This window comes from Ambystoma mexicanum, chromosome 7q (assembly GCF_040938575.1).
Source record: "Ambystoma mexicanum isolate Mex_15411 chromosome 7q, UKY_AmexF1_1, whole genome shotgun sequence".
Taxonomy (NCBI): domain Eukaryota; kingdom Metazoa; phylum Chordata; class Amphibia; order Caudata; family Ambystomatidae; genus Ambystoma; species Ambystoma mexicanum.
This window is the reverse complement of record NC_090941.1, coordinates 828,859,677-828,874,156: the sequence shown is the minus strand read 5'-3', so window position 1 is coordinate 828,874,156 and position 14,480 is coordinate 828,859,677.

Genomic DNA, 14,480 nt, shown 5'->3' with positions numbered 1-14,480 from the left:
CTCTACAGACATGAGAAGGTGGCCAAGATCATCATGGCATGTGTCATGCTGCACAACATGTGTATCCGACAGAAGGTGCCCCTACCCCCTGGCATTGAACTGCAACCACCAGGTGATGCTGAAGAGGATGAAGAAGATGTGGGCGCACATCATCGCGGTGCAGATGCACAGGAGGGACGTGCTGTGCACCAGTCTGTGATTGACCAATATTTCTAAGACACTTGGGTGCCGAGGGTGCCATGAAAGTGGGACTGAGGGCACTGGGTGTGGGAGTACATGTACACTCAAGTTCTTTTTTCAGGTACACAAGGGGTGTATTAAACAGTACAATAGTAAAAAGTGCTCATACCCTCCACCTCAAACACACCCTCTCCCCATCCCCCTCCACTTCCCCTCCCCGCACAACTCCCCACACACCTTCTACCCTCTCCCCCTACAACTCCCCCACATACCCTCTCCCCCCTTCTCCTACCCCCACAACTCCCCCACACACCCTCTGACCCCACCTCCCCCCACAACTCCCCCACATATGGTTTCCAATCAAATGCTGCAGGTTTTAGCATCAATTGCCATATTCAGGCTGCCCCATCTACGTTTTACCACTTCCCACATCTGGTGGTGCCATGTCTGAGCGCCGCAAGGTGCGTGCAGACCTGCAAAGGGGGCTAGTCTGAGTGGAGCTGGAAGAGGAGGCTGTGCCCGCTTGCTCCAGTCTCGGGGCAGGACGCTCTGCCTCCAAGGCATCTGCTATACAGCAAAGGACCTTCCTAACAGCAGACAACTCCTTGCAGATACCAGTTGTGCTGGCCTCAATGGCCTGGCTCAAGGACGCAGTGTTGTTCTGGCCCTCCTGCCTTGCCTGGGCACCGTCTGAGACAAGTTGTCTGACTAGGCCTGTCAGCTCCTCCTGGCACTGCTCCGTCTGTGCATTTGCTGCACCCCAACCCGGACACCAGTGGAGGTGGATGCTGCATGTGGCACATGTCCAAAATCATGTGGCTCCGCTGTGGGGGTCAAGCTTCCTTGCCCTGATTCCCACCAGACTGCTCCTGTGTGCTGTAATTGGTGGTGCTGAATGGTGTGATCTGGGGTGACAGCGGGGGACTGGGTGTGGCAGGTAAGTCTGATGACTCGTCCTCCACAGGGACACACACCTGGCCTTGGCTCTGGACATCTTCGTCACTATGGGGTCCCGTGGCTGCCGCCTCCACGACAGAGCTGTTGGCAGCTGAAAGGGCCCCATCGGCCACTGGCTCCTGTGCAGTGCACACAGCTGTTGTGGGGACTGTGGCAGTGGCAGTGACCCTTAGCCGCCCCAGTGACGTGGCATCCTGTGCTGCCTTCCCCTTCTGTGGCAGTTGTGGCTTGCCTAGGCCTTTTGATGTTGAAGGCCTGTTGCCTTCTTCCCTGCCCCTGGCCTTCTTCCTGGGAGTTGTTGCCTGCTGAGTCGCGGGCCTCGCTGTCAGGATCTGCCTGTGGGGGACCAAGAGAGGGACAGCACAGGGATGGTTCAACATGCATCATGCATACATTGGTATTATTGCTGTTGTACACATTAGAGGGGATTAGGTATTGGAGTTTTGACATTCAGGTTGTTTGCTATATGGGGGAGCATGCAGGCATAAACAGGGTCACACATGTTTGAGGTGGTGTATGCTGTGTGACATGCATTTCTGTTGTGGACTGCGTGCAGTGTGACTAATGCCGTTTCCATGTTTGTGGGGTGTGTCTGAGGTATGGCATTGGCATGCTAAATGCATGTGGATGTGTCAGTGCTGAGGACAGCATCGAGGCAGGGATATGTCCATACGTCTGTAATGGGTCATGCATTACCTCATGGCACGGTCACATTGGTGGTATATCATCATACTTTGCATTACAGTGTTTTCTTAGGGCACTCACCTCCATCTGTGGATGATGTGGCGCCATTGATGGCTTCAATGCCGATGGTGCTGGTGCAAGATTCCTCCCATCGGCTGAGTTTAATAGGGGAGCTAGGGCCACCACCAGTAGCCAGGCCCTGGCTCCGGTTGGCCGACATGATGTTTCGCACTCTGAGGCGCAGGTCGTCTCACCGTTTATGCACGTTCTTCACTGTGCGGCGGGTGTTCCCAACTGCACTTACTTTACGGGCTACTTCTTTCCAGATCTCTTTTTTCTTTAGCTGGGCTGCTCTCTTGAGGTCATTCTCAAAGACAACCTCAGCATTTTCAGCCATCGTGTCTGCTAGCATTGTGAGCTCGTCCTCAGAAAACTGCTCCTTACGCTGCCGGGATGTCAATTTTTTCACTGCCTTTGGCATGATGCTGGTGGTGTGAATGTTTTTCTAATGTCTGTATGAGTCTCCAGGTGCTGTGTAGTGAAGATGGCAATGGATTGTGTTTTTGAAAGATGGCCGCTGTGCGCTTTCCCGTTCCGGCGCGATGACGTTACTTCCAGTTCCGCTTATTAGCTGTGACTGCTAATAGCAATGGCCGCTATTAGCTGTACCCACTATTAGCAGTGCCCCCTAATGCCGTATCCATTGATGCCTGGCCCGTTATTTAGAGGTGGACGGCAGCAGTAGTGCTGTCTGCACTTCCCATGTTGCCGCTAAGGGGTATTTTTGGGACTTTAGCGGCATGCCGGTACTGTCGATACCGGCAATGCTGCTACGCTCATGCACGACAACCCGTATTAGGGCACTGTTAGCGGCATCTTTCCTACATGGACCCGTTATTTGCTCCATGCCGGTAAAAACTGTTTTTTACCTCCAACCTCGTAATGACCCCTATGTATTGCAAGCAACACAAGGAAGTATATTATGATGAACTGTGGGGAAGTTTCACTGGATGACCAAAGATTCAGGGGCCGATTCATGGAACCAACGTGCACCGAAAATCCCAGCGCAAGCAGGCGCAAGGAGGCGCAAGCATGAGAAAGCAAGCACACTTGCACACGTGCGATTCAAGGAAGGCGCTGCGCTACTTTCCCACTGGTTGTGCGCCAAATCGTTGCATGGTGCGCGCTGGCGCACATGTCTCTAAACAGCGTGCACTAAGCGCACAGCGAAAGCGCACATAGCGTGGTGCACACAACAAAAGTAGGCGGATCAGGGGGCGTAACACGCGGAATGGGGAATAACGCGTGAAAAAGAAGGCGTAACTGGGGAAGTACTGCAGGGAACTACACGGAACGCCCACACGCACGCGAACAACCCGTATTCATGGATTTGAATATGGGAAACCCTCGCTCGGCAAAAGACGCGCACAGGCGTCAACGCGTCCGCCACAGGAAGGCAGGCGGAAGCGTCCCCGCGCACAGTATAAAAGTGCGCGCAAACAACAAACACGTATATACAGCTACGATGAATGCCCCATTTGTCGCAGCACTGATCGTGGGACACCGCAGGAGGAGGAGAATAGCCAGGGCACGCATTTTTTCACCACTGACAAGCCTTTTTGGGATGCCTGACGACCAGCTCTATGGCAGGTATAGGTTTCCACCCCGTATCATCCTAGACCTGGTCAGGGAGTGGGAATATGAAATAACATCCCCAACACTCTGCTCCCAAGCATTGAGCCCCTTGGAGAAGGTGCTCAATGTCCTGCATTTTTTGCCCACTGGGTCTTTTCAGCGGACTACTGCCATAGTGGGGGGGGTCTCACAGGCCACGCAGTCACACTGCCTACACCAGGTCTTGGCAATCATAACTGCACGCCCCTCAGTCCGCAGGCACATATACATGCCCAGAACAGGCGCAGAAATGCAGGCCATTGTCCAGGACTTTTACAGGGTGGCACACTTTCCCAAAGTGCTTGGTGCCATAGATTGCACCCATGTGGCCCTACGTCCACCTAGGGCCACTGAGCACATCTACCGAAACCGCAAGCACTGCCATTCAATCAATGTACAGGTGGTATGCGATGCAAAGGGAATCATCACCTCTGTCTATGCAAACTACCCTGGCTCCACACATGACAGTTTCATATACAGAATGTCCACCCTGATCCGGGCCCTGGAAGCTGGCCAGCATGGCGACACATGGCTCCTAGGTGAGTACAAATGCCCGTGCACCTGCATGCATGTCTCACACACACACACAAATACACAAACCACAATAATCACAACCATTATCACCTCTACAGGGGACAGTGCCTACCCTCTGAGCAACCACATGATGACGCCAATCCGGAACCCCACCACCCCAGGTAAGATACAAGGCGGCCCATATTGCAACCAGGGCCATAGTGGAGCGCACATTCAGAGAGCTCAAGTCACGCTTCCGCTCCCTTGACCGCTCTGGCGGGTAGCTACTCTATGCACCCCCAGTAGTGTGCAGGATCATTGCGGCAGCATGTGTCCTGCACAATGTTGCAACACGGCAGGGCATACCGGTGGACATGGTGGTGCCCCCACATCCCCAACCACAGACACAGGCGCTGCCCATGGGAGGGGATAGAGCACATGGCGAGGAAGCACGGACCCAGCTTGTGGACAGATTTTTCACCTAAGCTCCCTACCCTACGGAGTCCACACTGGCCTGGCACATACCAGGTGACAATCTATGATGACAAAGAGACAGTCAACTGTCACGACCTTACCACCCTGAGATTGTTGCCATGGAATTGCCACATTGTGTGCATCCCTAGCTACTTAAAAACAAGCAATCCTGTGTGACCAAAAGGCACACATGCAAGGTGTGAATCACACAGACCTGCCAAACAGGCCATGACTATCACGGTATGCCACTCAAACTCTCCAAAACCACAACATGACATGGCAAGCAATAGCCATACACCAACACACTAACAATAAGGTACACATTGCCATGTGAAAAATGTAAAGTGGCATCAGACAATCATGCCTGACATGGAATCAGATTAAATGACTGACACCCAAAATAAGTCATACCCAAATGCATTCCAAAAGTTGTAGTTGAAACATAACAATGAATGCCTGTCTACATGCACAATGTGTATTGCAAAATCAACACTGCAGCTACTGTGTGCCGTGTCCACCTCCTGCAACACACTGCTCAGCGCACAGCACAGTGAACAGCCATTGTGTGTGATGCACACCCTGAGCATGACATCTAAGCGACAAACTACATTAAAAACCAAATTAGGCATGTACAGGATCCACAAATGGTCAGAGAACATTTGCTGCAGGGACACAGTGGGAACCAGAAGGCAAACAGAGTGTACGCGTGGACATGGAAGGGTGGTTGTACAGGTAGTGGATCAAAGTGCGAGCGTATGGGTCAGTAGGGACATGCACTCAACATATGCATGTGAAATCAAGTGACCATCAGTGTCGTCTACACATCACATGTGAACATTCACCATGTGTATACCCCAGCATGTCAAACCACAACTATCCCCTCACACCTGAAAGGTAAACACAACACATGAACAGGCATTGATCAGCAGAATACGTCATGTACATAGGAAAGCACAATTACAATTTCACGGTGCCCATCACACTGCAGGGCAAGGCAGCTATCAACAACAACCCCCCCCCCTCACAAATCACCACGACCCGCTGAACAACTGCATCTGGGTCATTCATCGTACATCCTTGAATTCCACCTGGCCACAGGATCACCCTTCCCTTTGTCACCATCTCCCACCTTGTGTGTAAAAAGTTGCCAGCACCCTCAGAGTCCACCTAGATTTGCAAAAGCACAACATCCAAGAGAACTCAAAGCAGGACAACACAGAAGCCAAGCAAATACCCTGCAGGCAGTAAAACAAACCAGAACAGCCTCCAGTAGATGACTTCAAGTAGCAGTACGCCACAAAGGCAAAGTACGACCACAATGATGTCAACAACCAAGGTAGCACAGTAAAACAATGTCACAACCATGTGTGGTACATAACATAGAATGATGCAACACAAACGGATGTCTACTGTCACAGCTCCCGTGTACAGGCGCAGGAGTGGCACAAAACAACCACCCCCACTGTGGTCTGGGTGCCTGCAAGGTCTAACTCACACAGGCCTCTGAGACCCAGGAGGGGAAGGAGGGTCAGGGATATGCAATCGGCACAGGCATTGGCATACTGGAAAACAGGAATGAGGGGCAGGAGAGGGGAGTAGGATTGACACAGGAAAGTAGGGAATGCACCAAAATGTAGTACACACATTAACACATACACAAATCGACAAAACTTGTCCACATGCACATTGCAGCAAATTACTCAAATGGAAGTCAAAGAGAAACTTATCTCTGGGGTGAGTGCTGGCCTCCTGCCTGCGCACTATCCGGTCCGGTAACAGGAGCAGTTCAATGCTGCAAAGAGATCCACAGTTAATAATCTGTGCGTGCCCAAAACACACAAACACACTACCAAATATGCCCCAAAGTAACAAAATACACTACAAACAGACAAACTTGTGTGGATGCTTCATACCCATACGTAACATTACCCCTCTGATGTTCATACACAGTCAATGCAGTAAGTCAGGCACCGGTGGGTGCGTGGCAAATGGAACACCAATGTGTCCCGATTCACACAACATGCAATGTTCCCTGTGCAAGCAGACAGACGCATATAGCAAGGTCTGACTTCAGAACAAGTCCTGTACCACCATGACCAAAATAAAGTAGCCAGTGCATGTATCAATTTCTACTTGGAAATGAAATGCACTGCACCCGAGTCTGTCCCTTGCTGTCTGTCCCTGTGAGCTGCTTCATTCCATGTCTCGGAATGCTACATGGCTACTACAAGTGCCTCAATGGACCATGGTGGACCAGAGGGTATGTGCCACTGCCCCTGCAGGTGCCCCAGACAACTTTCACATCAACTAGCCATCAGTCCATTAACACATCTGAGCTGTATTGTGCGCTTCTACACCAATATTTGTCCAAGTTCACCGTCAGTGCTGCTACTAAGCATGCATGTTCAACTGGCCAGGTGGAGGGTTTGCTGTGTTGTGACCTCCCTGTGCTGCTCACCTTGCCTGGAGTCCCTTGAAACACGTCATCGATTTTCGGATGTATGATCGCAATCCCTGAGCCTCCGCCTGCGCACACATGCGCATGTCGGAAGCACCAAACGTGTCCTGATTCCAGACGTCCAATGGCCCATGTCTGCTGGCAAAGGTGGTCTTGAGGCTCATCCCCCTGCAGAAAGTGCATGAAACACATGATTAATGCTTAATATTCATCTGTGTGTGTCTCTTCAGGCATTACATGACTGGATCATGTAAGAGACGTACATCAGAAATCACACCATCAGTCCGTTTTTCACAGCAACAGTGTGGAACACACTATCTATGGCATGATTTGCAACAAACACATGTTCATTAAAGATAAGAAACATACTACACAATGCATAGCAAGGAATGTACACATGAACCAATAAACACCCCATCTAGCAAAAGAAGAACAGTGGACAATTACACCCCAATCATCCCCACTAGGGGTGTTAACACAAGTTCCACAGCAGCAGACATGCCACAGATATGACAGTCCATTGCCCTTGTGTAATAGGCTGTTACACCGAACCATCCTTGCGAGCCCATGGATAAGGGAAGCAGGAGTGGCATATGTGAGTCAAGGACCCCAAGCAGCAAACACATACACAAGACAAGCTTGAAGGGCCCAGTTGGAACAGACAGTGGATGCTTTCAAAAGCCACAAAGCACAACACCGTCACATGAAAGCACAATAGACTAGCAATTTTAAACTATATTAACTAATTACATTAATTATAAAAAACCTACTTTACCTATTTAAACTAACTATCAAACAGAAACTTAACTAACTAAACTAAAAGAAAAATCGAAAATGGCCACCTACGACCCCGGGCAGGGGAGCACCCAGGAGGGGGGAGGTACAGGGTGCTGCTCAACACCCACATGCGATGATGCTGAGGAAAAAAAAAAACCTCCATGGGTTCAACGCCTGCACAGCCCGACCTATGTGGGAGATAGATTGTTATCCAAGTCTGGCTCTTCCTGGAAAGGAGGACGTGGCACAGGAGCATGACCACGCCTAGCCGCAGCTTGCCCCTCGTCGGCAGCAAGTCTGCCAGACGGCTGAGCCTGGTTCTGTGTGGTGATGACATGTAGGTCTGCATGCAGAACCTCCCGTGATACACGTGCTTCCTCTTGCAAGGTAGCACGTGTAACACGGAGTTCCTCCTGCAAGGCCTGGCTTGACAACTGCTGCACCTCCCGGCAAGCATTTAGCTCAGCCGAGATGGTATGCTCAAGCTGTGCAAACCTCTCCTCTGCCCGCTCCCTCTGGGACATCAGAAGGACACCCAGAGTGGATCTGAGGGAAGCATACTCCTCCCTCAGGGCCTTCATGTGTGCCTCTGGTGAGCAGCAATTGCTTGATGCAGAGACGACATTTCAGCCTGGCGTGCTCTGTCTGAGGCCGCCATGCCCAGCCTGAGCGAGCGGGCCATGGACCGTGCCACCTGCTGCTGGAGAAGCACCTGCCTAGTAGGGGCGGTGCACAGATTGGGCCACACGCTCCATGCTCTCAGCGATGTTCTCCATTGCTGCCCCCTGCCGTTCAGAATGGGCAGTCATGTCTTGCTCCCACTCAGTATACTGTGGTTGCGCGCGACGACCACATTGCTGGGCTTGACCCCTGCAGGACCCAAGGTCCGTGTGTCCTCGTTGTGTTGGCACCGCCCGTGGCTGCACGACTACATGCCCCCGTCGACGTGATGTCCCAGGCACAACAATGACTGGTGTGGAGGGTGACCCTGCATCCCGATCCACCACAGGCGGAGGTACCAAGACAGTCTGACCCCTCAGTGCAGGTGTCGCGGACAGAGGAGTGTCCACATCAGAATCACTCACCCCTGACATATGGACCTGATGCTCATCCAACTCGACATGGTCGTCAAGAGTGTTCTTCAGGGCTGGACTCATAGGCAGCCAGAGACAAGATGGACTGTAGCACTTGGGGGTTTTCGTGGCCTACCACCCCACGACCCCCACTTGTGCCGGGTTGTTGTAGTGAGAACAACCCTGTGCCTGGCATGACAACGCCATCCTCCGGCTCCACTGCGTCATCTGGAAAATAGAGAGAAAAAAGGTGACTACACATGTTAGAAGCACACAACACACACACACACCGACAACAAACACATCAGGCAGACATGTGACACACAAAATAGAACCTGGGTCAACTTGAATTTGCTTCTGTGATTAGACCTGTTGAAAGGTTGCAGTTTGCACTGAAGTGGGTCTATGCAGTGCAGCGAATATGTATGTTACTCACTACCTACATGTATAAGGACTCCATGGTGTGTGTCAGAAAATGTGAAGGCAGTGCAAGGTCAACTTCAGGCATCATGTGCAATGTGCATTCAATGGGTAGCATATCTACAAGCAAAGCACCCCTCCACCCAAGTGCAAAAGCAGGGATGCCTAGCATGGTATCAAAACACTGAGCATAGACCTGTGTATTGACAGACAGTGTTGACTAGCATCAACAGCTTCATGTGAGTCAAGTGACAAAACTGCAAATGATGATGGGACAGTAAGCAGGAACATGATGAAACCTCTGGAGTCCACCCACGTGTGAAGAAGACACTACACCAGTTGGACAGAGTCATTGGCCTTTAAACAGACAGAGGCCTGTGACCCTCACAGATTGTCAGACCCTAAACATGTGTGCAACGCAGTACTGAGCCACAGTTGACATGGGAAGGCAGATGAAATGCCGTGCAATTTAGGTCATCCTGGACTTGTATTACAGTCATCATCCAGTCATGGACACATATGGGCATGCTTGGAATCACATGGAGCATGAATGGGCACTCATGTCCCTGCGGGGCATCTGACCTCTGCACAGTCCAAGTGAGACACCCTGCATCAAGTACTAAGGATGCACCACAATGGATATGTCTGGCAGATTGGCCGCAGGATGTTAGCATGTACACAGGAGGCATGAAAAGGGAAGTACCCAACGGCAGTATTGTAGCAGACCAGTGCTAAGGTGGAATTGGGGTGCAGAGCCGGGGGTTGAGGGGCAAGGGAGCATGCCTACATTGGGTACCCCCTTGCAGGCAGAGTACACATGCACGTCAGTCATGCTATGCATAGTTCCTGGGCTGAGAGGGAGCTCACCCCACGCTACATGCAGAAGTGCCAGTGAGCTGGAACATGGACCAGAGGGGCAAACTGGTAACCAGCATGTGAGCAGGATGCAAAAGTGGTGATGTGGACAGTTCGCGTCTGCTCCACATGTCCACCATCCAGCAGAGTAGACATGCATCAGGGAAGCATTGCATTACTCACACATCATAACCATGTACGCATGACATATAGTGGCAGTCATGCACATCACATCACACAAGTAAAACACACACGTCCTCCACAAACACGCATCAACACTCACTGGACTGTGCATCAAAGTCCGGCATCTCTCCCACTCCTTTGACCGATTCTGATGGTATGAACTCTGCAACGAGTGACTCATGCGGAGTGAGGTCTTCCTCCTCCGGTGCAGGCCCACCGCCAGTCACCAGAGTCAAGTTGTAATTTGAGGCACGCTTTGCCTTAGCGCTGCGTTTGAGGTCATTCCAACGCTTTTTGCACTCTTGCGCCGTGCGCACCTCATGGCCGAATGGACTCACATGTTCCGCAACTTGCTTCCAGTGGGTATCACGGTGGGCAGCCGTAGTCTGATAATTGGCACCCACTAGCATGTCACGGCTGTGGTCCCGCACATAGTCGGCGAGGTAGTCCAGTTCCTGTTTGCAGAAAGGCTTCTTCCTCGACGTGCAGGAGGTCGTGGCTGTGTGTGGGGTCCCAGTCTGTGCTGCAGGTGCAACCTTCCTCCTCTTGGATTGTGGCGCAGACCCTGGCTGGCTGATGCCGCCCTCATCAGCATGGGCAGTGGGACCGGTGGATTGAGCCAAGGGAGTGGCAGGTTGAGGGACGACCAAAGGCATGACTTGCGTCAGTGGCAGCTGGGTGCCCTCTAATGGACCCTGCGCAGCAACATCCGCTGTGGCAAGGTCATTGACCGCGACTGTCCTGGTTGGCAGACTCACAACCGGGGTGTTGTTGGGTGCATCTGCCCCTGCACTTGCCAACACCTAGCTGTTCGGGGCAGCAGATGACATTACTGCCCCAGGGACACGTGTCTTGATCAGGGAAGCCCTGCGTGCCCCTACGGTTTCCCTCTGTGCCTGTTGGAAATCTTCCAAGGGCTCTTCAATTGCCAGCGCAGCCTGTGCTGGCAGACCCTGAGCCTGGGTGGTGGTGTGCACAGCTGCATCTGCAGCTACCACTACCCTTGGGCCCGTAGAAGTCGATGAAATGGACTGCCGGGTCACACGGGCACCAGTGCCAGATGCAGAAGCTGCATGTCCCAGAACCACAGGGGCTGGTGGCATGACTGCACCTACACATGGCACAACATCGTGCTCAAGTGGCGCACCCCTGCCTCTTCCCCCTCTGCGGCCACCCTGGACACCCTGGAGTCCCCCTTCTCCCTGGTCACCCCGGCCACGTCCCTGACCACGCCCACCATGAGGAGTACACCCAGCTGAGGCTCCCCTCACCTTTGGTGGCCTCCCAACCATGTCACAGATGGAGTAGTGCTGGCACAGATGGAGTAGTGCCAATGGGAGGTGTACACCACAATTGACCTCGGCAATTGGGGTGAAGGGGGTGAGATGCAAGATGTTAACAGCCCCGCTGCACCTGCAAGGCTGTATGTGACCCCGGTGATGTAGTGATGGGTCACGCTACGCTCAGGCACCCCAAAACTGCAGTAAAACCGTGCACGCAACCCTGCAGCCTACGTGCGTGTAATCAACCTCCCGCAGTACGCGGTGGCACACAGTAACACGAAAAACGCATACGCGTGGGACATGCAGGCTACTATGACCTCAAAAATGGGTGCGATACACAGGGGCACCCGCAGTGGGAAAAATAGCATGCACGACTCACTGTCTGACTAGCACGATGCAGAAAAACACGCGTAGCCAATACCCCCCGACCAAAAGAAGAGATATGTCCTCGATCGCTGTGAAGATGTGATGGTGCGCGAAACAACACGAAACAGCTACAAACGTCGGTCTCCACGAAAGGCACGTACAGCGAACTGCTGGCCCCGCTCACCTTTAACCCGTGCTGAGGGAAACGGCCGCGTGCGTCACGTCACTTACGCACATAGGCCCTTTCCTCGGATTACAGGTATTCACACGCGGACGTGCAGTTTTTTCATGTGCGCTGAACCACTATGCCCACATCACGAGGGAAACACCCGCGCGCGTACGCGTTTACGCGCTAAGGGCCTTTGGTCCAATGAAAACACGTACGTGTGCTGATGCGCTTACGCGCTAAAGGCCTTTCCTCCAATTACACGCTGACGTGCAATTTTTTCACATGCCAAATCACTCCGTATCAAGCTGGCCACGCGAAAACACACGGAAGACCACGCTCCTGCCCAGAAGGCCGAATTACTGCCCCCCAGAGCCCCGAGCACGCTCCCACCTGCAATCTGCTGCTGCCTAACATGCATCAACCCAATGAGCGAATCCCACACATGGAACTAAAAAATGAAAATGTATTATATACATGAAATCAAAAATGAAATGAAAGCATACCAAGATATGAAACATGAAATGAAAAGCATGTGAAAAAGATGATTGAATGAAAATGATAACCAATCCAAAAAAATGTAAATAAAAACAGTCCAAAGTCACCATCCAACAACGCAAATCCAAAGGAAATGTAAAAAAAAATCTCCATTGCTTCATGTTCATAATAAAAAATAAGAGAAATCAATCCATAGTCCAACTATTTACAATCCATTGTCCGGAAAAAATAAATCCATTGCTCCATGTCCATAATGCAAAAAAAAATAAAAATGAATACATGATGAAACTATATACAATCAATTGTCCAAGGATGTAAAGTGCCCATGATCCCAACCAAACAAATGAAACCTACCTAACAAACTACCTAAAAATATAACTATATACAAAAGTGTGTGGCATTGTCCATTGACCACAAATAAAAGGAAAACAAAAAGGAAACCTAACTCTAAAAACTATTTACAAGGGCAGCGGGCTAGTCCGACAGCTCACTTTTGGATGTCCCGGGCCAGGGCATCATCAAACTCCTGCTCAATGTCCTGGAGGCGGTCCTCTTCCATGGCCCCGAGGTTTGCAGGGACGATGACATGTTCTCCTCCAACTCTCTGCGAATTGCCTCGAGGCACTCGGCCCGCCTCAGGGCCCTCCGCATGAAGTTCTCAGCCCTGACCGTCGTGAGCCGTGTCTCTTCTGCCCGCTGCCGCTCCGCATCTATAGGATGGCCTAACCGCTGCCACATGGAAGACACTCCCAGTCCTGGGTCCTCCTGCCCTCTGGCCGATGCCTGCCCCTCCGATGTTGATGGCCCCGAGCCATCATTGCTCCCACCTAGAGCCTGCTCCTGCTGCTGCTGTCCATGTGCCGTGTCTGATGGTGCCTGCACATCCTCCATCAGCTGGTCTCCAGTTGTGGTGTCCACCCCTGCTGGGCCGCCAACTCCTGACTGTGGCAGGGATGTGAGCTCCACCAAGCTGGCTGTGTTGGTCGGGCCAGGTCCACAGGGGGCCCTGATGGAATCTGGGCCAGAAGACGGTGTGTAGAACGACTGGCGCATAGTCTCCACAGAGGAGGAGAGGTCCGCCAGAGTGCGCGACACATGTAGGAACCCACCAACCAGGGCCCCTCCCAGCAGTGCCACGTCACGATGCTGCTCTTCATGATGGTGTGCATTCTCCACCCAGGAAGAACGCACATCGTTACGAATGACACGCGTGCGCAATGCGACACCATCCAGGACGGTGCCCATACGTTCGTGGGACCCCTCGTCCTCAGGTAGTGGAGAGAGTGGAGAGGCAGATGACATGTCACTCTCCCCTACCTGCAGACGGAACTGGGACGGGGCCTCCCTGCTGGTGCATGGTGGTGCAGTCACAGGGTCAGGGACAGCGACATGCACAGGCCCCTCCGCAGTGACCCGTGCTGCCTCCTGATCCTGGCCCTGGACTGCACCACTTGCACCAGTGGTACTACACCCACCAGGCCCCATGTGCGGCTCAGTAGCGGGCTCCTCCTCCTTTGTGGAGACGACCAACCTGGATGTCTCCACACCGTCTTCCACCATTGGAAGCCCCTGTGGGGGCTCACCCGGCCCTTCCGCCACAGCCGTTGTGGCAGACGCAGCACCAGCCCCCTCGCTCCCTGATGATGGTAATTCCTGGGAGGGTGGCTGGGCCTTGTGTCGCCGCCCAGTGTAGGCATCCCTGCCGCTTGGCTCCACAGCGCCGTCTCCACCCTCTTCTTCACTTGACGCTGCATAGAGGGAGACATAGAACACAAGCATCAGGGTACAGTACAAAATACCCTAGACAGGAAGCAATAACACATGAGTGGCACTGTCAAATGTCACTTCCATCCTGTCACTCCACAACACATGGGTGAATGCACACAACACACATGCAGAAACAGTCCTGGTGTCTGCAA